The sequence below is a fragment of the Phalacrocorax carbo genome, chromosome 8, assembly GCF_963921805.1.
Source record: "Phalacrocorax carbo chromosome 8, bPhaCar2.1, whole genome shotgun sequence".
Lineage (NCBI taxonomy): Eukaryota > Metazoa > Chordata > Aves > Suliformes > Phalacrocoracidae > Phalacrocorax > Phalacrocorax carbo.
Window position 1 is genome coordinate 29,947,755 of NC_087520.1, and position 24,878 is coordinate 29,972,632.

Genomic DNA, 24,878 nt, shown 5'->3' on the forward strand with positions numbered 1-24,878 from the left:
CACACTTTTAAGTGGTCCTACTTTAATTGCTGCAACTGGAAATGTTGGTGTTTTCCGGTACACAGGATTAGAAAATAAACTCCATTGCTAATTCTGAAAAACTGTCAAAGATTATATCAAGAACCACTCAAAGCAAACAGTAAATTAGTCTGTGATTTATGCTTAACATAGAAAAATGATCAAAGTCAGATACACATTCTGAAATGTGCAGGGAAACAGAAAATGTACCAGACCCTGCTAATATATGGAATTATCAAAGGCTTCCCAAATGACTTCAGTTAATTCAAGCCCCTTGTTCACAATTAGACTGTTATCACGAAATCTGCCATTTGGTTCCTTACTATCACATCTATGCAGAGAAAGTAGCACATACTGGAAAAGAGATTACTAAACCCTTACATCTTTTATTTCCCATTTTTTAAAAAAATCTGTTTAAAGAAGTGTATTTTTTTTTATATGAACTTGATGCTGTTTAATTTAATTCTTGATGTTTCTTCCATTGTACAGAGAGGTGTCCTTTGAGGAAAGAAAAACAGCTTGTGTTTTGATAACAAACACACACAAAAAAAAATAGTTGTATCTCTGCTTTCAAAGAGACAAGCTGTTTTTATTTCCTCTGAAGTAGCTCATTACAATATGATGGACAAAATGTCAGAAATAATTAAGTGCAAAATGTGATTTGTTTTTTGGGTTGGGGGGGGCTGGTGTTCGGGTTGGTTTGTTTCTTGTTTGGTTTTGTGTGTGTGTGTGTGTGTGTGTGTGTGTTGGTTTTTTTGAGAGATATCAACTACGGGAAATACTGCTGCTTTTCTGCAGGCCTCTCTTTCCCTTCCCCCCAAATTCTTGGTCATATGACATGGATTTATTACAAAATTAAAAGCAAAAGAAAACTACTGAGAGAAAGTAACATACCATATGGAAATACCATTAACACTTTTTCTTAGTGAAAAGAAAATTAAAAGATCTTGCTGTTAGAATAGAGACTGGTCGCATGCATACGCACACAAAATCAAACTGCACTTCACATAAGGAGCAGAGCTCTCTGTGAAGCTTTGAGCTTCACAGCCTTTGGACTTTTCTTATTTCATATTGAGGAGGTCGTGCTTTCCCCCACCCCAGGATCAGTGTTGTAAACATCAGCCCATCAAGATAAGAAAGTTAAGGCAGATGATATTAATTACCTGTCCTTTCAAGTCATCCCTGCTTCACATCTGGTTTCCTCTTTGTAACATTCATCTAAGCCAATAAAAGCAGGGGAGAGGGGGGAGAACAAAAAACAACCACTTCACCACTTCAGCAGCATTCCTTCCAGGGCTGCTAATAGCACACGAGTGCACCGCTTGCTGCATACGCACACTCACTCACACACATGCATGTATGCGGTACATTAAGCAAACTTTAGCACAAAACAATTAGTTGGCATCCTGCAAACCAAAGTCTATCTGAAAATAGCGATGTTAGCTCTAGCCATACCATGATACCATCAGAAATTAATTCTATATTTTTTTACTACGTTTTATAGAAATTGTTGGTAGCAATTGGACTTTTCAGGTACACTGCAGATGCATTTCCTAAAGTATCAAGGCTCTTAAATATATCAAATTTAGTAATTCAACAGTCTTAATAGACCTCACTGTTTAGACATCTTCCCTTGCTTGATTTTTATTTTGATATCTAATCTGTCACTTGGACCACACAGATGGTCACTTTTATACCAGCATCTATCACTTCTGGAACAAAGAATGCCCATTCCTTTTTCCTCAGATCACAACATGTAATAAAATGGTCATTTAGCTAGTGTATAACCTTATTTTCACCTGTTTTTCAAGGGCTGTCATAGTCATTTTTGCTGCTGTCTAAACTAAGCCTTCACCATGTTAGTTGCGAATGCTGACAGTTCAAAATTTTCTTTTTGTTGCTTCTTATAAACATCACGGAGAATTAAGAATCCTAGGGATTATCCACAAGATTAGATTAAAGTAAAAGTTCTTTTTAATGGAAACTTTGGAAACTTTTCCAAAGGTTTATTAATAATCTCAACCATTCTAAAGTATCTGTCCTCCTAAGACTGCTCAGTGATACTGGGCAGGGAAAGAAAAAAACCCAACCAGGAAGAAAAAAAATCCGAGTATGGCAGGAAACACTACAAGTAAGGAGAGGCATGAACAACAATAAGAAATGTTAATCCACCTCTGCTGGAGCTCATTAAAAAGCTAAGCATTACTTTTTGTTTAATCTAAAATATTTAAATCTTGTTTAAATTTCTAAATCAAAGCTAGATTTTACTCTTACTGAATTAAAGCAGTTTGCATTTTTATTCTAAAACTAAGCGTTCATACAAAACAAGCAGGTAACCTCTTTACATGAAATCATGTGCTCACTGGAAGTTTCATCCTATGACAGATAACTCTACACTGCTTATGCCTATCATGCAATTCTGGAGGTCTTGCTCCAGGATAAGGAGAAATTAAGTCAATTTTACACATCCATGTAGATTTTACATGTCTGTGACTTCAAACATGCATGGAATCCAAAGTCAGTGGCTTCAGCTCACCCAATCACATGTTTTAAAAAAAAATAAACCTCCACATCAAACGAACAGAAAAAACCACAACCCAAAAAGCATCAATTTAATTTCTGTGAAGCTTTCCTGTTTTCAAGCTCTCATTGGCACCTCCATTCACAGCAAATTTACACTCCACATTCAGTTTTAATAGAAGAAGGCAATCCATCTTCCCGTAAATTGTTACTGTTGTCATGTCTGCTTAGTGGCCATCCCTCACTACCTGGCCCTGAAACTCATCAGCCTCTCTCGGATCAGTACAAGTCCTGGAACTTAACACCAGGTCTCCAATGGCATATCAACAGATTGGTAACTTCCAGAAACAGAAGAGAACAGGAAAACTGCAGACCTGGCAGCTATTTTTTTGCCCTGATATCCTGAAAGAAAAGTTTGTCTATGGAGAAATAGTACCAAAAACACTGGCCAGCTTTTTCTGTAGTATCTTTGAGAGAAGGTTCTATTTGCTCCAGTATTATCCAATATAACCTGTGGGATTTAGCCTCTGTCTTAAAGCATAGATGAATTTTTACAAAGTAGAAATCCTTACTAGTATTCTCTATCTAGGAGTTGATTTTCTACGTTTTTCTGCCTCGTTTCTCTCCATTTAGCACCATTAAGATTTGTGTTTAGTTCCAATCCCAACATACTCCCAAAATTATTAGACCCCTCTACAGCATGGAAATCAGAAACTAATTTCATTTTAGTATTTCATTTATGTGAGCCTCGGACAGACTTAGACTCCATATCCTCTTTCCTTTATGTCCTTTGCGTTCCATCAACAGTGGTATCAATTCTTGTCAGCCGTGCCGCAACTGCAATGAAGCTCATCCTCTGTACTAGGAAGTTCAGGCAAAAAATTATCATTTACTATGCAGCTAGGCTCTCACTAATGCAGCCAGTCTAAATGAGTTTCATGATTTGGAGTAAAAAGCACTATACCTAATTTCTATTCCTTAACCAATCCTGTCTTTACATTTTTTATTTGCTTTCAAAGTCACAACTGTATTCAGTGTAACTTCTTTGTGGTTGCAAAAATAATAGGAAAGTTATTTTCATGTATGTTATAAAATAAAATCTAACGGTCCATTAGCTATATCACACATACCTGTAAATCTAATGCTAAGTATCGCATGTCTGTACTAAAGGACAGATATATACACAAGCTTTTATTTACTAAATGAAAGGATTTGCATTTCCTCTGAACTCTCATTTTGCTGCCAAGGACAGACCAGATAAATGCTGTGGTGAGATCTGTTTATTGATTAATTTAATTATAGTTATTATCTACAAAGGACACTATATGATAGTAATTCAAAGTCAGATACACAGATGTGGAAACAATGTGCAAACAATTTCAGCATTGTTTCAATTCAGTCATTTCATGGATATCAGTTTTGATGCTGTATTTAATTACATGCTCACATATATGCTTTTTCCACAAGAACATTGCCTCATTTAGTGGACAATATTATTTTATTAAAACCTGTCTAATACTGCAGCTAAATAAGTGACAACAAGCTTATTTCCTGCATAATTCCTGAACTGCTATGTTTCTTTCTAGTCTTTGCTATAGAATGATTAAAAAAAAAAAACCCCACACACACCACAAAACCCCAAACAACTTAATTTTCACAGAACATTCCATGATATATTATCATGGAATAATGGGGAAATAATACTGCCAGTTGCACCTGCACCAGCTAATCGATCCCAGCACTAAAAAGAATAATTTCATTCCTATCAGTGCAACACACCCCTATAGGAGAGTATAGCATATGAGGTTATATGGAACATGAACTTGCAGAGAGGCAGCCCACAGTAATGGAACATCAGCCACCCATCAGCAGTACTTACATTTAACAGTGCAATGCTATGAACTACAGAGTAGCTAGAGTAGATTTAATGTGCTGTCTCATTCCATGGGTTGTGGCACCTGAACTGTCCCATTTAGCACAAGCACAGGTATCTAAACGCACTTGGCAATCAGTACAGCAGACATGCCCTTTGATCCATCTCTGCCACAGATTTCTGATGCAGTCTTTAGCAAGATAGAGCTGTTCTTTTTCTGTCAGTAAACCTGGGATAACAATATTTATCTCCCTCTAGCATTTAAGAATGTGATCCAGAAATTAATCAGTTTGCAAAATATTTTGAATGCAGAAGTATGCAAAAAACAGATCTAGGCTATTTTATTAAAAAAAAAAAAAACAAAAAACAAAAAACACCAAAAGCAACTGCAATTATAGTTGCGCGTAGCTGATCTTGGCTGATCTGAGATATTCAGGCCACAGATCATGAATGTTCTAAAGATTCTGATTCAACACTGAAATAACTTAACTGTGAACCACAACCAAACCAACCAGTGGAGTGACTACAGTGTATGGTTGTTCTTGTCTCTCAGGACATAATGTGATAATTAAGCTAACAGATCCTTAGGAAGTAACACCGTAAAATACTAACCAGGTATGCAATTCTTAGTTTGTGCCTGGATTCAAAGACTCAGTACACAGCAAAAGCTGGATGTGAACATTCAGTTATACACCTCATGTGGTAATAAGGTATTACAGTAACGGCAGGTCATCCTTAAACAATATACCTAGCATTGCTCTACCATACACATGTGTTGCCTACTGGTGCTTAACCAGATAAACGCATATGACAGTTACTCTTCTATTTTCTGACAGTACACAAAAATTACAACACAGAATTTGATTCTCTAATCATAAAAAACTGTCACATAAAATAGAATTAATTTGGCTGTAAGGATTAAGTCAAAGCTCTTCCAAAATAACTTCCTTGCTAGTCACATCTCCTTTAAGAACTTTAAAGGCCCAACTACACAGTATGCCTAGTTGTAGCCTAAGGAAATACTACCCACATTCATCTCTTCTGGATGTGCTAGAGCAGTGTAAGTTTCTTACACACTGGTGTGCTAGAAAAACCAATTACTGAAACATTTTCTCCAGTGATAAGTGCATGAGATATCCTGTTACAAGTATTTAAAAGAGAATTTAAATTTACCCACTGACTCAGCAAATGAGATTAACACTTTTGGATTACAATTTTGAGTCCTTAAATCAATTAAATAGTTTCAGCATAAAAACAAATATAGTGAAATCTTAGAGGGATGACCAGGAGGCGTCCCTCTACCATGGCAATGAACATCGATTCATATATTTGTTTTCTCTCTCTCAATCATCACATATATCCTTTTGAACAGTCTGTGTATAGAGGTAGATGAAACTTTCATTTTTAGTTTGACTTAGTCGTGTTCTGAATTACTCGATTTGACTTCAGCATATTTGTTGAGTAAGTATTTTGAAGATTATTCTGATGAATTGTTAGGCTAAACTCAAAATTTAAATTAAACAATTTTAGGTTTTGACAAATTTTTTAAAAAGCAAGAGAGGAACGCAGTTGACATCAAGTCCTACTTTCATGAAAGAATAAGAAGGCATGAAAGTTAAAGCAATGGATTAACATTTAAGGAATGCTTCTTTCCAGGACATTGCTCACACATGGTAGACTCCTTGTGTTTATAATAATAGATGCAGGTTAGCCCTTTATCTACAGCAAATCACTCAGTGAAAGATGGCATTGCATCTGTAGTATGCCTTTAAACGTCTAGCTAGCAAATGTCAAAACTATTTGATCTGGTTTTATAAAATGAACTTTCAAGACTTTGAAAGATAGTTTACACTTCGAAAAAGATTAAAAACTTCTGTGTTCATCTCAAATAATAGAAAGAGAACATTCACATACTTCAGGGAAAAGGAGGTACACTGCAGTATGAACTTATTAAGCCAAGCAAGCAGTCTAATGTTTTCTGGGTATGTTTTCCAGCACAAATATAAGACAGACATGAGCAACTTAAATCCTGCTTAACATCTCTTGCTAGGCAATACAGATGTTTGATAATGCATGGGATATTTAAGACGAAGAGCTATGTACCCAGACTGACACAGAAACAAACAAGGAATAAAAAACACTACCTGCATTTTCTATTAGAAAGAGAGAGCTTTATCAAATTGCTTAAGTCATGAAAGCTCCTAAGCACCATTTAAAAATAACATAGGCTGAGCTTTCAGTGTGGCTTCAGAACTTAGATGCACAAACCCTTTCTGAAAACATTATCTCATTCACATTATCTATTCACCAGATAATGCAGTTCTGCCTTCATCCAAGAATCATCCTTCACAAAGTATTTTGGTGCAGTGGACTAATTGTACCACAGTAGCTACCAGTACACATCCATTCATCTGGGCAGTACTGTCTTTGAGAGCGAAGTAGCAATAGGATGCCAGCAGTAGGAACTAGCACTAGTAACAAGCTTAGGTATGTAAGCACTTAATGAAAGTACTAATCTAGAAATTTTCATTTATCTTTCAGATGAGTAGTTTCTACCTAGCTAAGCTGCCAAAGTACACACAACTTTCAACCTTGCCAAATTACTGCATCCCCACTGTAAGCAGCAGCACAGCTCCTACCTTTCCAGTCCACTACCACCAGCAACTTATCTTTGAGAAACAACTTCAAGCTTAATAACAAAAGGTGAAAATACAGAAGGGAGGGCCTGCAGCCAGTCTTCTATGTTAAGGCCCAATTTTAGTTGCTTTGAATATTCTATAATATTGATAAGCTGAGCCAGAGGGCAATGTTGTTGCCTTTCAAGTCTGTTACTGTTGGTACCTATAGCAGCCCTGAACAAGACTGTCTCAGCATAGTATCAGTGCTGGTTTTGATTTACCTCAGCATCTTTTCTTAGTGATGTGAGAAAACAGTTTGGCCTGTAGATATCATATACGGAGTGACAGCATGCCAAACAGTGGGGGACAAATGACATAGCCTCTTCTAATTTTACTGACATCAGTAAAACTATGCTAATTTACATAAACAAATCATGTGGGTCTACAATTACACGGTGACTCGTGTACCTAAGGACTTTAAACCTGTATATCCAAAGCCAACACATTTAAGACATGACCTCTCCAGTGTCTTTCAGTGTATTTGAAAACAACATGGAAACAGTCTTGGGTGAACTAGGCACAGATAGTTACGCTATATCTGCATTACCAAGACACTGTGAGATACAGAGGATGAATTAGGAAAAAAAAAAACCAAGTAGCATACTGCTTGATTATTAAACAAAAAAATTTCTCCACGAAAAAAATGAAAAAACTTTTCAAAGTAGCTACTGAAAGGACACAAGTCTAATGTTAGTACATTCATTGAGAAACAGTTTAGGTATCAGTTAGTTACAAGACATTATCATCCCAACATAATTACATTTATCAGACTAATGAGCTATGTGAATTTATTCCATACTTGATACAAACGTCTAAAGGTTTATTAGTACATAGATTAAGAGAAAATACCAGATTTAGTCAACAGATATATTGCCCATTGAAATACATACACAGGTAGCTGGAGACTATACACTTCCTCTTATTATCTGCCTCCAAAATAAAGATTTGCTGTAACAGCTTGGAAATTCCTAGGTTTCTCAATCCAGTAATTCCCAGAAAACACAGAGATTCCCAGAAAGCACTGAAATTAAATCCAAGTTCACACACACCAAAAAAAAAAACAAAACCCAAAACCAAAAAAACCCACCACACCTCACAGTAGAAAGCTCTGACTTCCAGGGATTCCTACAAAGCATGGGAAAATGCCTAGAAAGACTCTCAATCCAGGAATTCCCAGAAAGCCCTCAGATTTCTTGAAACAACTCAGAAATTCCTAGAACACTTCTATATCCAGAAATTTCTAGGATGCACCAGAAAATTCCTATAAGCCCTGTCACAGGACACATCAAAAATGCTGGGAATATTCTTGTGAGTCTCCACATGGTAGAAGAGCGCATGCCGCAGATGTTGGAAAAGAAACCTTGAGAGCCAGTATCCGCCACTTAGAATAACACAACCCAGGCGGCTGTCTGCTTAGGTTACTACTTGTGAAGCTTGATGAGCTTTGATGAATAGCCACATTTGGGGACCACAAACTAACTCGAAAATGCTGTTTGCAATTCTTGTTTTCTGTGCAAACCAAATCCTGGAAGAATTTGTCTGATTGGGAGTATATTAAGAAAAAAACGTTTTGAGAGCCAGTGTTTATATTGTCTTTGCAATGAAGTGATGTAATTCTACAATCAGAAAAAAAACACACTTTCACAAAAAACACAAATTAATTAAAAACACAGAACAAACTAAACCAAAAGGTAACAGAAGCTATTTATGCTTGCGCGTTGCAGCACTAAAATTAACTAGGTAAAATCCAACAAACAGACTGCATCCAGAAACTTCTATAGTGTTTTAATCATATACAGCATACTTCATCTTCATCCTTTTAACAGGATACACCTTTAAAAGGCTTATTTTTAAATTCTCTTTGGAGAAACATGTATTCTATTGATATTATTAAAATAATGTTGTGGCTAGATCACCAGCAAACAACAGGAAAATTAGGGTCCAGTTCCAAGCTCTATGCCATACTTTTTGTATGATAATAAGGAAAGCACATAGTAACGCCTATACTTCAATTTTCTTTTCAGAAGGATGCACTGTATTGAACTCACCAGTGCTACGCTGACAGTGCATTCTTGAATCCTGTCTCTTTTTTTCCCCACCCAGTTTTGTGGGCTGAACCAACCTTAATAGGTAGTAACACAGGACAAGGACTCTTGCAACTGCAGTCAGCTATTATTAAGTCCTATTTTAAGGAGCACTGATACTGTGATGTCAGCCATACAAGAACCCAGACACAGAAAACACATGATATGAAAAAAAAAAGTCTCAGCTAAACTGAAAACAACAGGTAGATCTCATTCCAAATCCAAAAAAGCCATTTACCATTCCTAAACATTCTTTGTTAGGAGGGCCACTGAATTAAAAAAAGGAAAAAGAGCTGTTAGAGAATGTTGTATGGTGCAAATGAGATCACTGATAAGAGAGGACAGGAATGCTAATGACTACTAATAATTAATATTTAGCATTTTTAAAGCCTGTTCATCTGTAGGCCTAAAAATCTCTTCTTAAAAGCATGCAACTGATACCTTCTCCATTTAATAGATGAAGGAGGCAGAGAGTATTAAAAAAACTGAACACTGATAGTGCCTAGTGACCTACCAAGTGCAAGTGCTGTTCTTCTAGGTTCTATGCCAAAATCTTGTCATAAAATAGCTCCTGCCTCAAATAGTTTACAGTTGAAATAGACATGACAATGAAAGGATAGGGAGAGGTTTAACATAAATGTGGCATTAAACATACAGCCCATTTAGTAAGGGTTATTTTGGGGGGAGGAGGGCAGGTGGATTGAAGGAGGGGCTAAAGAAACGAGCAAAAAGGAAGTTAGTTAATGCTGGACTACACAGAGTTTAAAAGCATTATTGGGGGAAGTGCAGAATGTTGGCAAGATTAACACCGGGGGAGGAAAAGCTGGTAAATCATAAGACAGATGAAGTTCACCAAAACAGACAACTCTCTGCTGTTATTACATTAACTGAAGCACCTGTATTTGATGTCTCCTATTAGCCAGACTGATGCAACTCTTTTGCTGCCTCCTCTCTACAGATACTTTCCCCAAAGCTGCATGATAACGAATACCCTAGTGACTCTAAAAGAGGCCTGATTCAGCAATGATGACAGCTACCTCTACCCGGTGTACCATGATAAAATTTGCTAAACTGTGCATTCAGCTAGGGAAACTAATTTACTGGAGCAATTAGGAAGTGATTTAGACTAGACATAGAGAAATGTTTCCATTTCTTTGTATAAGCATTTGTGTGCATGACTGCCGTCAAGTATAGGGGTCTTTTGATTCTCCAAACTAGAGGATGTTGCACTAACCTGAAAGCTTAAGAGGGCCTGCTCAACTGGAAGAGGGCAGATTGATTAGACAAAGCCTATGTCTGAAGAGCTGTGGCAACAGACAAATGCCAGGAGGGAAAAACGGAAAATCCTAGAAGTTATTGTTCCCATTACAGCAGTTTTTAAGACATCCCATACCACTAGGCACTTTACAGGTACATGTTTTGAAACAGTCCTGCCTCAGAGTTTGTCACCTAAACAGATATGAAAGACAGAGGGAAGAAAAATAGATGTACGGAGCAGGTTAGCAACTTGCTGAAGTCACCTAACAAGCTGATGGTCAAGAGGTAAAAAAATTTTAAAGTGATAGTATATTAGTCAGACAATTAGAAACAAACTAGAAAAGTTTAAGAAGCTATTATTTGCTACTGAGATATAAGCTTTAGGCTACTTAAGCAATCCTGATGTATTTCTGTCCAGACTAAGTCAACTTAAACTACAACCAAAAGTAAGAAAGTAAAACTACAACTTAAAGTGAGATGAAGTCAAAACACCACTAGAAATTTGAACTGACACTCATGGTCAAATACTACATGTGTGAGACAATATAGACTGTCTAAATACTACAGAAAGAACTACATAATCTACATAAAACTCTTCATCATAAATTCAAAATGGCACCATAAATTATTATATTTGTTTCATTAAGCCACACCTCTTTTTCTTTCTTTTTTGTACAAAAGATACAAAAAATCCCACAATATTCCTTCCAGTAAGTTTGAAAATAAAATTGCACAGTCAGAAAACTATAGACCTTATTTACAGAACAAACAGAGAGTATGAGGGTTTTCCGGAAAAGTCTTGGAGGAAATTAGGCTGAATAGTCAGCTGACAGTGACCTACTAATGAAAACACAGAGACAATGAGATGCTCATACTGATGGAGCAGAAACAAGTACATTTTGTTACATTTGTGTTCAACATTGTTAGAATCTGCTGAAATACCATGTCTGATTCCAGCATCTACAGCACAGGTAGGTTCCAAATAGTTCAGAGAAGAGAGCTGTTAATAAAATGGTGACTCATGGGGAAATAAATGTGGAACTCAAACTACCTGGGCTAACATAGAAGATATCAGCTCGTTACACTGTGACGACCTAACAGGAAACAAATGTTTGATAGTAGGTACTTCAGCACAGAAGACAAAGACATTGCAAAGAGAGAGGGTGAGAAGTTAGAGTTAGGTAAGTTCAAATCAGATTTCTGTTACAGCGTGGGGAATGACTTGCTGAAGCCACTTCTAAGTCCAAACAGCCCCACTATCTAGGGTATAAGATTTAATCTTCAAACCTGCATATGCAGAAATGAAGATACAGGTCTATCTAAAGGATAAGCTTCAACTCAGAGAAGAATCCATTCAGTAAAATTCTCTGGTTTCTGAGTGCACATTACATTGGGGAAAGAAAAATGTTCAAGCTTTACAAGCTTCCATAACTGTACAAAATCTTCCGCATTTTGATGTCAAAACAGAAAAACAAATCATGCCTGGACTCTAATGTGGGCCCTTGCAGAGATCATTTATATTCCTACCATCCAAACATATTTAACATAGTTTAGCATTTCTCTAGTTATGAGGCCAAATTTTCAAAGCAGTGAGTGGGATGTACATGCATAAATCCTGTTACTTGTTCACAGTGTTTCTGCACATACCTTCCATGACCCCCTTTGGAAATTTAGCCTATTAGCTGTAGGTGTAGACATGACTGACTTAAAACATTACTTCCTATATCTTTGATTATGCCCAGTAGTTTTTAATTTTCTTTTCCTTTTTTTTAAAACTGAGAGTATTATAGTCAGGTGTGTATAGTAGTTCTACTTGTCAAAATACAAGACCTTCTACATTCCATGCTCTGATTTCCAAAGCTGTGTCTGTAGAAGGGGGCTGTGGACAGAGGAAAGAATAAATTTTCAATTCTTTTCCTAATACCAAAGTTACTGCATAATGATGCCTGCTTACCAACAAAAAAATCAATTTCATATCATGTTTCATTACTCTCAAAAAAACAGTTTTTCAATCAAAAGGAGGCATTGGGAATTAAAGATGGAAGCTGCTTCCTTCTCTTTCTACATAATGCACATATAAAGAGATGAACAAAAATAGATTGAAAACTTGAGGAAACAAAAATAGCAAGCCTAGCAAAGCCACATAACCGGATTAATTTAATCACTGTGACATTACAGGAATAGGCTCTCTGTTTTCAATGAATTGCAACAAGAAGTTACAGCCAGAATCATTCCTCATGTTATAATGCTTAGAAGAAGTAGAAGCCTAACAGCTATTGTGATTTCATTTCAGATTTTTATGTTGAGAATCCAGCAAAAGTATAGTTCAGTTGTTGAGTCCATTTGCGCTTTTCCCCTCTTCTGGCAAATGCATTTTTAGCTGCCATAGCTAGAGTCAGCTGCCTCAAGAGACACCCTTGAAAAAGTCATAGATCATGCTACCAGTATATAAATGTTCCAAAATACAAATAGAATGTGATGATGTATTATTTAATGATAGTTGTCACGAATATTCAAAACATGCCAAAGTTTGGGCTGGCTGAAAAATACATTGTGAAATATTTTTATTCCAGTGCCAACTGGTTTTTTTTTCAAAACTCTCCTATTGTCAAAATATCTTTAACAAAATTTTGATCAAGGGAGATTTCTCATTTCTATAATGGAATTTCTGACAAAAAATCTGTATCCCATGATTCTTTATGCTGGGTCATCTCAAGATTTTTTCTGGTCAGCTAAACCATTTAAGGGAGAATCTGTCTCCTTCATTTGTGGAAGAAGAACTGAAGGTCTGTCAACATTCAAAGGGTATTTATGGCCAGATTCCAGTCCAGTTCTTACAAAATTAAGATTTCAAATCATAACCTCAACTGTTCAGGACAGTACAGAATTACAGCACAAGCAACTACATGCTTTAGAGCTCTGTGCATGACATGCAGAATATTAGAAAAAATGTTTATAAGGACAAAACTTAAAAATACAATATAACTATGGCCTTAGATTTGAAAGCTCATAAGAGAGGAGGTTTACCATGTTTTCATATATCAGTCAAATAATGCAAATTATAGCCATAAATAGACAATGACAACATCCAACACTACTGTAGTGTTTTCCTCCTGAAATTTGTAAAACAGCAAAGTCTCAAAGCAATTTTGTTAAGAAATAAATTATTCTTTCATCCATTTCACAGATGAATAAAGGCTTGGTCCAAAAACAATAACTAAACTGGGATAATTTGTCAGGTCAAAATCAGGAGCATTATGTACTGCTTTGAGAGAGACCTTCATCACTGGTCTCTTTCAAATTAAGTACATCTCACCATACATTCTATGATAATCTCATAGAAAAAGAGCATATAAGCACTGAGCAGACAAAAAATACGTGAAGATATTTTACAGCTTGCTCATTTTAGTGCTTAGTCCTTACAAGTAAACAATACACTTTAGGCAGTAAGTATAGTGCCATATGGATAGGCAGAGATAAAAAACTGTCAGGAATATTGCCAAGATTGGTGTTTCTCTACAGAGGATCTACAGTGTTGCCAAAATAAAACAGGGACAAGTGAGGACAGAAAACCATCTGGGCAGATTACAGCAAAACAAAAAAAATTCTATACTGAGCTAAAACAAAAGAGAGAAAATAATTAATCCAATAATCACAATCTAATAAGTTCTCTATTATTTTTTATATCTGAAAAATATTATTCAATACCCAAAACTGTCTTAAAAGTATAACCTTTGTTCTTCTATTTGCAACCATTTCTGTAATGAGATCGGGAAAAAATATTTTTGCAAAACACCATTTGTAAGTATTTGGCCAATGAGCAGTCCTTTCAAGCTTTTGACAATGGCAATTTTAATCCTACACTCAGATTGAATACTGGATCATCCTTACCCGCGAGGGATAAAGGGTATCAGTATGGTCACTATAGTTTTTTGTATGATTTGCATCTCAGTGTATGCTTCTGCTTATTTATACTAAATATCTTTGGTGAAATGACTTAAAATTACTCAGCTAAACAACCAAAAATAGCTAGCTGAAACAAAGAGCACCACAATCTAAAAAAAAAAAAAGACAACTCATCCAGAGTCGGTAAAATTATTAGCCATCAACTGGGCAGTGTTGCAAGTACAAATGGGTGTGTAGCTCATATGCTCCCCACAGCTCTTCATGACATTCACGAGCTGTCATCCAAGGGGGAAAGACCTCCTTCCCATATAATTAAAATCACTGCTGTTGTGTGACTTTTGATATCAAGTAGCCATAAACTCACAAATTTGTGATATCAGGTCACATTTGGTTTGCCAATGAATATATGACAAAAGTTGAAAAATGGATGCTTAAAATTGGATTTTTGTAGTCCACTTTGAGAGGCCTAAATAAGTAACAAGGAATTCAAGCAGTTAAGTACCTAGACATTCCCACTTTCATCAATAAAACACTTGACCATTAGAAGAAACACATGCAGTGTTGTTTCTTGCAGTTCATATCTTGCAGCATGTTTCTGTCAGCACATGAAAGTGCTTCTATTTTTTTTTTTATTTCATATTGACTCTGATTTTGTATTACAAAGAGAAACTACTCCCTTCCACCTTCCTCTGCCCCAGCCCCTCACAAAACTAACAACATACACCAGTGGTTCTGGGATAAAGCAAAAATTCAAATACCACTTCATGGTCCAGAAAATATCTTCAAACTATTCCTGAATACCTCATTATGGATGAGGGAATTAGACTGCACTGTACCTTTATGTGTGTCAGCATTTCCTATGCTTACCAATTTCAAGATATACAGAACTCTTGATATGGGTTGCTGAGGAAAAGGAAGTATCATTGCAGCTTATAGGTAAAACCATATTTGCCAAGGGCTGCTATGTCATATCTGTTTGTAGAAATCATTTAGAGGGAAAATCTCATCCCTTGGGTCTCTTATTAGGCCCCCTCCAAGGCATTAAATGCCTCCTAGAAAAAGCTAGGCACTTGTAGCTTGTAAACTGAGGACACATGGCACCTTCCATCATCTGCAGTAAGTTTGTCTGCAATGCCAACTCGATTTGAAAATAGTTTTTACTGCCTAAGAAACTATTGATCACAGTTTCTTCTTAGGACATATCTTCCAGCAGGATGAGACATGCATGTCCTCTTCATCTATTTTAGTAAGTCAACTTAGTTTTAATCACTGAGGAAGAATATTTAGCTAAACTGGCTGACTACACTAAAACAGATTATGACCACACACATTCTCTTCCACCTGCAGGAATTCTAGGGCAGAAGCCTCCAGCAGAGAGGCAGCTGGAGAGAAAGTATGGGGAAGGAAAAGGGGGAGGGAAAAATGACAGGAACGTCTCCAGCCTCTCCAGCTAGAAGACGGCATCTGGCTATGCCTTTAGGTTCTCAGAAAAAAATGAAATTTTCAGTCATAGCACATGGCAGAATGAATCTTAGCATTTAATAGTTCAAATACTTATGGAAAAGAATAAGTTAGAAAATTATTCTAAATCTTTATTAATATAGCTTCCAAATATAAACATAATTAAACACTTAACTGTATTCCTTATTCTTACTGAACTTGGAAAATCCTCCCTTACAAAAGAAAATAGGGGTCAGATTAATTATACTCACTGTTGTGGTCAGTTGCTGTTTCATAAATATTTGTTTAAAGGGTGTTTTTTTTTAATTTATTTAACTCTAGAAATCAAAAGCCTTGCTTATAGCTCTCCATGAAATATCAAAATATCTTTGTCTTAAGAATCTGTTGGAGTTGAGCATTTGGGTTCTGAGCGTTTCCAGCATTATCAGGTTAGAACAGAACAAACAGACTAAAGTCTGACATCAGCGCTCTTCCCAGCAGGATACACTACTTTTTTCATTAGAATCTTTGAGCTTGAGATCAGACACAGCGAAAGATTAAAACAAATATGAATTTAATCAAGGGATTCTGCTTTCCTGGTGTGGGAACAGGAACATGCTGACATAAATAGAGGACAAAGCACTAGGGCATCTGAACCAAATCAAAGACAGCTTGCTTACCACTAACTGCTCAGACAATCCATATCATAACAACAAAAAGAAAAACAATTATTTATTCTTTTTGATGTTGCTGCTCAGAAGTAACTTCCTTTTTGAAGAGAGTAGGGTCAAAGCCAAGTTATTGTTTTTGCTTGAAACTTTGTCAGTGAGAGACTAAAAGTTATTAGGTATGACTTACTTTGGAGAATTATGTGGGAAAGTTACAGATGTTCATTTCTTGTGGGTAATAACTTGGGGGGAAAAAAGCTAATTGTAAAATGCACTGAAATGTCATTGTTTTTATGGAAAATCAGACCATTAAAGAAAAAAATCAAGCAGATAATGCATTGAAGCCTCCTAAAATAGATGGTACAGAGCCAGATCTCAGCCTGAGCTAATGGCCAAAATCAAGCCTAGTTACTACATAATGCTGAGAACATCCTACAGTTATAGATAAGTATGCTTAGCATTTGCAAACGAGTGGGTGCACAGAAAACTCAGAGGTTTTTTTCTAGTGCACTGCAGATTTAACACATGGTCATTAAAGTCTCTTTTGATGTAAAAGTCATTGCAACTAATACAAACAATGAGAAGGACAAAGTCAAATAGGATAGGCAAAATATGGGATAGGCAAAATAAAGTATCCACAAAAAGACAGATTTGCTGATTTGAAAGAGTGTTTCCTACTATTTAAGATTCATTAAGAGTCTGTCCTCAGCCTTATAAAAGACAAAGACAAGTCATGCCCAGAAGAGTATGTATGTTAAATTTATATTCAGAAATTGACTGAAGAGTTTACATTAGCATAACATACAAACATTAATGTTCATAACATGCTTCTTAAGTATACAAGCTTACTGCCCCCATTCTACAGATAATGAAAGTGATGTTCATGTTCCAAGTGGGAAAAGAATCCACAGAGTGCTCAGATCTCAGCTGGAGACACTTTCATTTTGCCATATAGATGCAAAAATTATGTGGTACTGATATTCAAGAGAAAGAAACCCAAAACATGAACCCCAAGTAAGCGGAACTGCAGGTTCTTAGCATGCCACACGCCATGTAACTTGTATCTCATTTTATTTGCAGCTCATGTCAGATATTTGGAGCTTAACGTAACTTCCAATTGCTACAATATTCCAGCCCTCCTCCCACTCCCACATTTTAGAAGGGAGTAGAGCAGGTGCCGAACTGTTATATGTTTACTTTATTCTAAAGGGAGACTGAAGTAATAACATATTAGATTAAAATCTGGTTGCATTTACTAAGCTGCAAATTCAATGATAAGGGAATTTCACACCAAAATGGAAACTCAGCTTACAACTTGCGTTAACGTGGAACCAAGCCACAAACCCCATTGGGTACACTAACCCCAAATTCAGTCACGCTCAAAAACAGACCACAGATTTTCTGTGTGGACAATAATGGAGTTGAGGCTAAAAGTCTGACAAGAGCTATCATTAGTGATGCAATGAAGATGACATACTGTCAGAGTGAAAAACATTTCTCATTCTGCATAAGAATAAAAAGAAAATCTAAGTTCATTTCACATAGGAGAAGCTGGAATCCATGCAACACACAATACCTAATGGCAAACTCAAACCAGCATGCTCCGTGGCAAGTACACACTTAAACAAAACACATCCTTGGAAGCACAGAATCTAGTGTTTCTCCTCTTCCTAATAAGTGCACTAATCCTTATACAGCATTTCCCAACTAATTAATTCATGAACCTATAAATATTAAACATGGCAAATTTGTAACTCCAGAGCAAAACATCAAAAATGGTGTCTTAGAAAACATTAAAGATTTTTGTTTGAGATTAAAAGATTTGACAAACAAAAGAAGCACAAAGCTGACAAGAATATTGTAGGGTCTTGGAGACAGACCTTGTGAGAGAAAGAAGATGCTTCTGAGGCAAATTTCTAGATCAGGTTCCCGTTAGCTTGTTTTCCATGAGGAGAAAGAGGGGCAAGACCACAAAATACAGAGAAAAAATGAAAACAAACTTGAAGAAATTGTCTAAAATCATAATAAATAGGGTGAATTAATATATCAGACATCAAGCGAATCAGGTGTCTACAGCATTTAGGAGGAAAGAAAGCCATATATGAACAGCAACAAAACATGCAAGTAATAGTAACTGAAAGCTTTTCATGAGTGATAGGAAAGATGGTTGAAATTCAGTCAGTATACCTGTTTGATAAGGGCCAAGCCTAAGTATATCCTGGTGGTAACACTGTGCAACGTAGGCCTTTTTTTTCTGTCTGAAAGATGGAAAGGCAGATGCCTCTGCATCCACCATTCCAGGAAAGAATCCCCTGTGTTCCCTGCACCTGATTCCTCTCTTTTCTCCAGCAGGAGAGAAACTGTATTGGTGATGAGGGCACAAGCCACAATACAGAGCAGCTAAATCAGAAAGCAACCTTGGGAGACCTGATGGGGAATATATGAGGGGTAAAAAAAAAAAAACTATATTCAACGCCAAAAAGCTACATGTCAGCAAAGCAGACCAAAACTATTCCAAAAAAAAGCAGAGTTAAAGAGACAGTAAGGAAGGGACAAGAAACATGGCCATGCAGCTGATTTAGTTCAAAGTAGAAATACAGAGGTAAAACAAATGCTTTTATTTAAGAAAGCACTTTCTAAAAATCAGTTTCATTTTTAGTGTCTAAAACATAGGCCTCATGAACACATCAGCAATAATTTTTGAAAAAGTGGGCCAAAGACTAGAAACCTGTCATATAAAATCCAGGCTACTGTACCAAGTCTGGCACTACTGACGAAGAAACAATCCCTCAGTTATCCCACAGATGGTGATTTAGGAGACTTAAATGCATTATTCAGTCAAACTGTTAAAATCTTTTATTTTTGACATACCAAATGCCATTAAGAATGTTACAGACTGCAGCAGAGTCTGGAAATGTTTTTGGATTAACATTTACATTGTATGAGGAAAATGTGGGTCCTTACTCAGCTAACTGAAAGATCAACAGCTGGACTTAGCCGATTCCTTTTCACTTCCACAAAGAATGAGACCAAATGAAAACAAAAACCAGCAAACAACTAAATAACATGACCTGGCCAGCTCTTAGACAGTGAAGGCAGTCATATAATAAGTATTTACAATACTAACAGTGCCTGAATCAAGATGCTTGGGAAGACTATAACGGACATGTTTAACAAATGCAGCAGTCCTTTGGGTGTGACCCATAATGAGAGTTAATTTCAGTGACCTTTGTAGTCACATATGATGTACCTGTGTGTACTTTGGAACGGAGTGCACCAAAAATACTTCGGAGGCAAGACTGCCTGGAGTTGGTACATCCACATGGTACAACACAGCACCATATAGAGATGCCTACCCTGATCTCAAAAGCTGTTGAGCTGCTGGCACAGAATTATGACTGAACCAACACACCTCATTGCTCAGTAAAGCTAATTCACTCAGACTTACATCACCCAGATACGACTATAATTGCTCCTGGCTATACAACTAGCACAGCTGGCATGCTCTTCGGGATTTCTGCATTGCGCTCTACTATACACCACAGATATTTCAGTAGTTTGTCACTTCACCTCATGACTGATTATCACAACTAAGAGCTTAGATTACACAGCCTCAAAACACTGCAGTCACCAGTGATTCACAGAATTCAAGTTTTGACACCTATTCTGCAGCTGGAGTGCTCCTGAGCACAAACCAGCACTTCTGTAACAGCAAGATCAGATGTTCTCATTTAGAGAACACATGACCAAAAACCATCCTAGCAAAAATTTTCATTATGCCATTTTTATCTCCAGCCTCTCCTGAGACATAGGATCTTCCCTATGTTCCTCATTTAAATCCCAACACAAGGAACATACTCATTTTCATCGCTCCAACAGAAGTACAGAATACAAGGTCCAGAACTTCTGCCTTTGGACTCTGAGCTAGGGGAGTGTTCCCTGCAACACACAATAGGAAGCACATCTCCATTATATGTGACCCACAACAGCAGAGAGCAAAGGGGTAAGAGAAATACAGGCTCTTGGGATCCCCATCCCACTTTTAAAGAAGTATAATTAGTCACCTTACTGCAGGACAACCCTTGAACAAGGAATACAGTCCATGTTAGAGATCCCTGAGCTGGTCCTAAATGACTTCCTGTATCTATATGGTGCAATCCCTTACAAACATATTAGCTTAGATTCCCAAAAGAATCATAGAATCGTTAAGGTTGGAAAAGACACTTAAGATCATCAAGTCCAACCGCTAACCTATCACTGCCAAGTCCACTACTAAACCATATCCTCAAGCACCACGTCTACCCTTCTTTTAAATAGCTCCAGGGATGGAGACTCCACCACCTCCCTGGGCAGCCTGTTCCAATGCCTGACAACCCTTTCGGTGAAGAAGATTTTCCTAATATCCAACCTAAACTTCCCCTGGCGCAGCTTGAGGCCATTTCCTCTCGTCCTATTGCTTGTTACTAGGGAGAAGAGATCAACCCCTGCCTCGCTACAACCTCCTTTCAGGTAGTTGTAAGAGAGCGATAAGGTCTCCCCTCAGCCTCCTCTTCTCCAGACTAAATAACCCCAATTCCCTCAGTCGCTCCTCATAAGACTTTTTCTCTAGACCCTTCAGCAACTTCGTTGCCCTTCTTTGGACACAATCCAGCACCTCGATGCCCTTCTTGTAGTGAGGGGCCCAAAACTGAACACAGTACTCAAGGTGCGGCCTCACCAGTGCCGAGTACAGGGGCATGATCACCTCCCTGCTCCTGCTCACCACACTATTCCTGATACAAGCCAGGATGCCAGTGGCCTTCTTGGCTGCCAGAGCACACTGCTGGCTCATGTTCAGCTGGCTGTCAACCAACACACCCAGGTCCTTTTCCTCCAGGCAGCTCTCCAGCCACTCCTCCCCAAGCCAGTAGGGTTGCATGGGGTTGTTGTGACCAAAGTGCAAGACCCGGCACTTAGCCTTTTTGAATCTCATACCGTTGGCTCTGGCCCAATGATCCAGCCTGTCCAGGTCCCCCTGTAGGGCCTTCCTGCCCTCCAGCAGATCAACACTTCCGCCCAGCTTGGTGTCATCTGCAAACTTACTGAAGGTGCACTCAATCCCCTCATCCAGGTCATCAATGAAGATATTGAACAGGACCAGCGCCAACACTGAGCCCTGGGGAACACCACTTGACCGGCCACCAACTGGATTTGACTCCATTCACCACCACTGTCTGGGCTCAGCCGTCCAGCCAGTTTTTAACCCAATGCAGAGTGCACTTGTCCAAACTGTGAGCAGCCAGCTTCTCCAGGAGAATGCTGTGGGAGACAGTGTCAAAGGCCTTACTAAAGTCCAAGTAGACAACGTCCACAGCCTTCCCCTCATCCACTAAGCAGGTCACCTTATCATAGAAGGAGGCCAGGTTAGTGAGGCAGGACTTCCCTTTCATAACCCCATGCTGGCTGAGCCTGACCCCCTGGTTGTCCCGCATGTGCCGCGTAACGGCATTCAAGATGATCTGCTCCATGACCTTTCCTGGCACCGAGGTCAGGCTGACAGGCCTGTAGTTCCCCGGATCCTCCTTCTGACCCTTCTTGTAGAAGGGTGTCACATTCGCTAGTTTCCAGTCATCTGGGACTTCCCCAGTTGACCAGGACTGCCGATAAATGATGGAGAGTGGCTTGGCAAGCTCCTCTGACAGCTCCCTGAGTATCCTCAGGTGGATCCCATCCGGCCCCATGGACTTGTGAATATCCAGATGAAGGAGCAGGTCGGAGACTGCCACCTCTTCAACAACTGGGACTTCATTCTGCATACTATCTCCATCTCCCAGCACAGGGGCCTGATAACCCTGAGGATGACCAGTCTGACTATTAAAGACTGAGGCAAAGAAAGCATTAAGTACCTCAGCCTTCTCCTCATCTTTCGTGGCAAGGTTACCTTCCGCATCCAACAATGAAGGGAGATTCTCCCTGGCCTTCCTTTTGTCACTGATGTATTTATAAAAACATTTTTTGTTATCTTTAATGGTGGCAGCCAGTTTAAGTTCCAGCTGGGCTGTCTTAGCAGGATCCCGCAGCCTGAATGCAAGACTCTGCTAATGCAGATATTTTTGGCAACTGGGATCTCCAATTGCACCTGTAACATAGGTAGCCATTCCAAAGGAAGAGTCACAGGAATCCAGAAAGGGAAGGAAGTATTATACTTGCTGACACAGAGGGCTGTGAATGAAGGGGAAGGAATGTTAACTGATGGAGGCAAGGCAAAATATGAGAGGACGTCTCTAAGGCAAAAGCTCCAAAGAGGCAATAACTGCTTTTGGTTCACTTCCACGCTACTCTGTCAGCCTTCTTATGTATAGTATGTGAAGAACCCATAGGAAGGCAATGAGAAGCCACAAGCACTCACTTAACAATAAATAACAAAACAACACAAATGTGATGAGAAAAGTCATTTCGGTCTAGTAATAACAAGAAAGATCTGAGCTGGCTATTGGTATGAAGAATGAAATTTGAGGAATTGCGGAGCTAGCAGGCAAGATAACCTGCTCGACTCAACCTGCATTCAACTGCAAGCTGCAAGAACATTCTCACTCAGGACACGTGCCTGCATGGGAAAAAGACCATCCTGACTGGAAATATAACTAACTAGCCGGGGGGTTATGGGAACTTCTCCATCTGCTCAAAAGGGTTTCCACACAGTTGACTCTAAATACATTTTTGGTGGATTTATTTCAGGTAAGAAGAAACTTCTGTAACAATTTTAAGATTTGGCTGGACAGGGTGCTGGGCCATCTTGTCTAGACTGTGCTCTTCCTAGAAAGGTTGGACTAGATGATCTCTGAGGTGCCTTCCAACCTGTGATTCTGTGTGATTCTGTAATTATCCATTACTGCAACAGAACAAACAACTGACATATATTTGCCTTACTGTGAATAAAGACTTCTTTTTGATCCTTTTGAAAAGTCACACATGAAAAACTTGATTGTATTATTTTTCTTTTTCTTTGAGAGTTCTTCTCACTGACTTCTAAGAGAGTCAAATATTTTTATGTCTTTGTTTAGGGAAAACAATAAAAAATACGAATGCTGAAATCTTAGCAAAAATGTATAGGTTGAAAACTACAAAATTAATAAATTCAAGCTGTGATTAAATTATAATTGTAAAAATTATATATGCTATAGCATATAATAGTATTTTATTATTTCTACATCCTCAAGATATTTTCATCATTATCACAGTACAGCTCTTCTTAGTCTACAGAATCCATAGCCCAAATTCTGCACTGCAGGATATCTACTTAGCACCAGTTCATCACTTCACTGCAATGCAGTAAGGTATTTTCTTTACTCCTGACTATCTAGAAGAATCATCTTATTTTCATATACATACTATTTTAAAATATATGTATGCTATATAGATATATTTATCTATAAATACGATGTAAGATCTATATAGTCTTCTATCTAATAGCTCTCTTTGGCCATAGGATTGGTTTCCTGGGAACTCTAATAGAAGGTTGTAGTAAGGTTTATTGAATCCAGCTGGCCTAAAACTGGTGAAATACTTAAATTAACTTTACATAGTTATATACATGCAAATTGCACTCTCAGCAATGATTTATATTTCAGTATCTACACTAACTGCTAAAAATCTACTGTAAAGGATTGCAGAAGTCAAACATTCACAGATAGGAAATGCCAACACAAAAGATGCTTGCGTAATCCTGAGTTGAACTACTATGCTTTATGGCACAATCTTTGATTACATGATTAAATGTTCTGAGGATTCCTGGTTCTTTCAGTGCACATCATGAAAGTTGCTGGCTTACCTCAATAACGATTAAAACATTATTGTTTATATAGTTCCAGACCTTCCTGAGCATTGCCATCTAGCTCCTCCCTACAAAGGAATATTCATTGCCTCAGTGGATTTTTTTGGTGTGATGCTCATCACCATAGTAATTTTTTCACAAACAAATTAATTATGTCTTCCTAATACTACACTGAGACATAACATGGGAATAGCAGAAAACTTTCAGAGGCTGTGGGTTCTTAGAACTGAAAGGCCAATCTCAAATAAGTAAAGTCAACAACTGAGGTAAGAGGTAGGCAAAGCATGATAAATGGTTAAAGAAGAGTAGCCTTAAAAACTTACAGACTGATAGACTTTACATGCTCCAGAAGTTGCTCTTTCCACAGTTTCTTAGGCCATCTTTCTGCTATGATAGCATATTTTTCTTTTTGACTGGATCAGCTGAAGTCCATGGTAAAAGAAATGTAGATGGGCCAGTTTAAAATCATCTTACTGAAGAGCAGATCTAGAAAAAAATAAAAGCAATGAAAAGTTATTAGCTTTATGTACACTAGATCCCAGGGGCAAGGAAACAAGTGTTTATCTGAAAAAAGAGCCTTGGGCTTTCAAAACTGCAAACATTTCTTACTAGTTAGCCAGC

General features: G+C 37.8%; 1 long non-coding RNA gene across 1 annotated transcript in view; it reads right to left on the bottom strand.

The window, feature by feature from the left end:
• Window positions 1-24,878, bottom strand: part of LOC135314584 (uncharacterized) — a 97,746-nt gene that overhangs the window by 62,530 nt on the left and 10,338 nt on the right. Inside the window, exon 2 of the long non-coding RNA XR_010374094.1 lies at window positions 24,581-24,743. This is a non-coding gene — a long non-coding RNA (uncharacterized LOC135314584). The remainder of the gene's footprint in view (window positions 1-24,580; window positions 24,744-24,878) is intronic.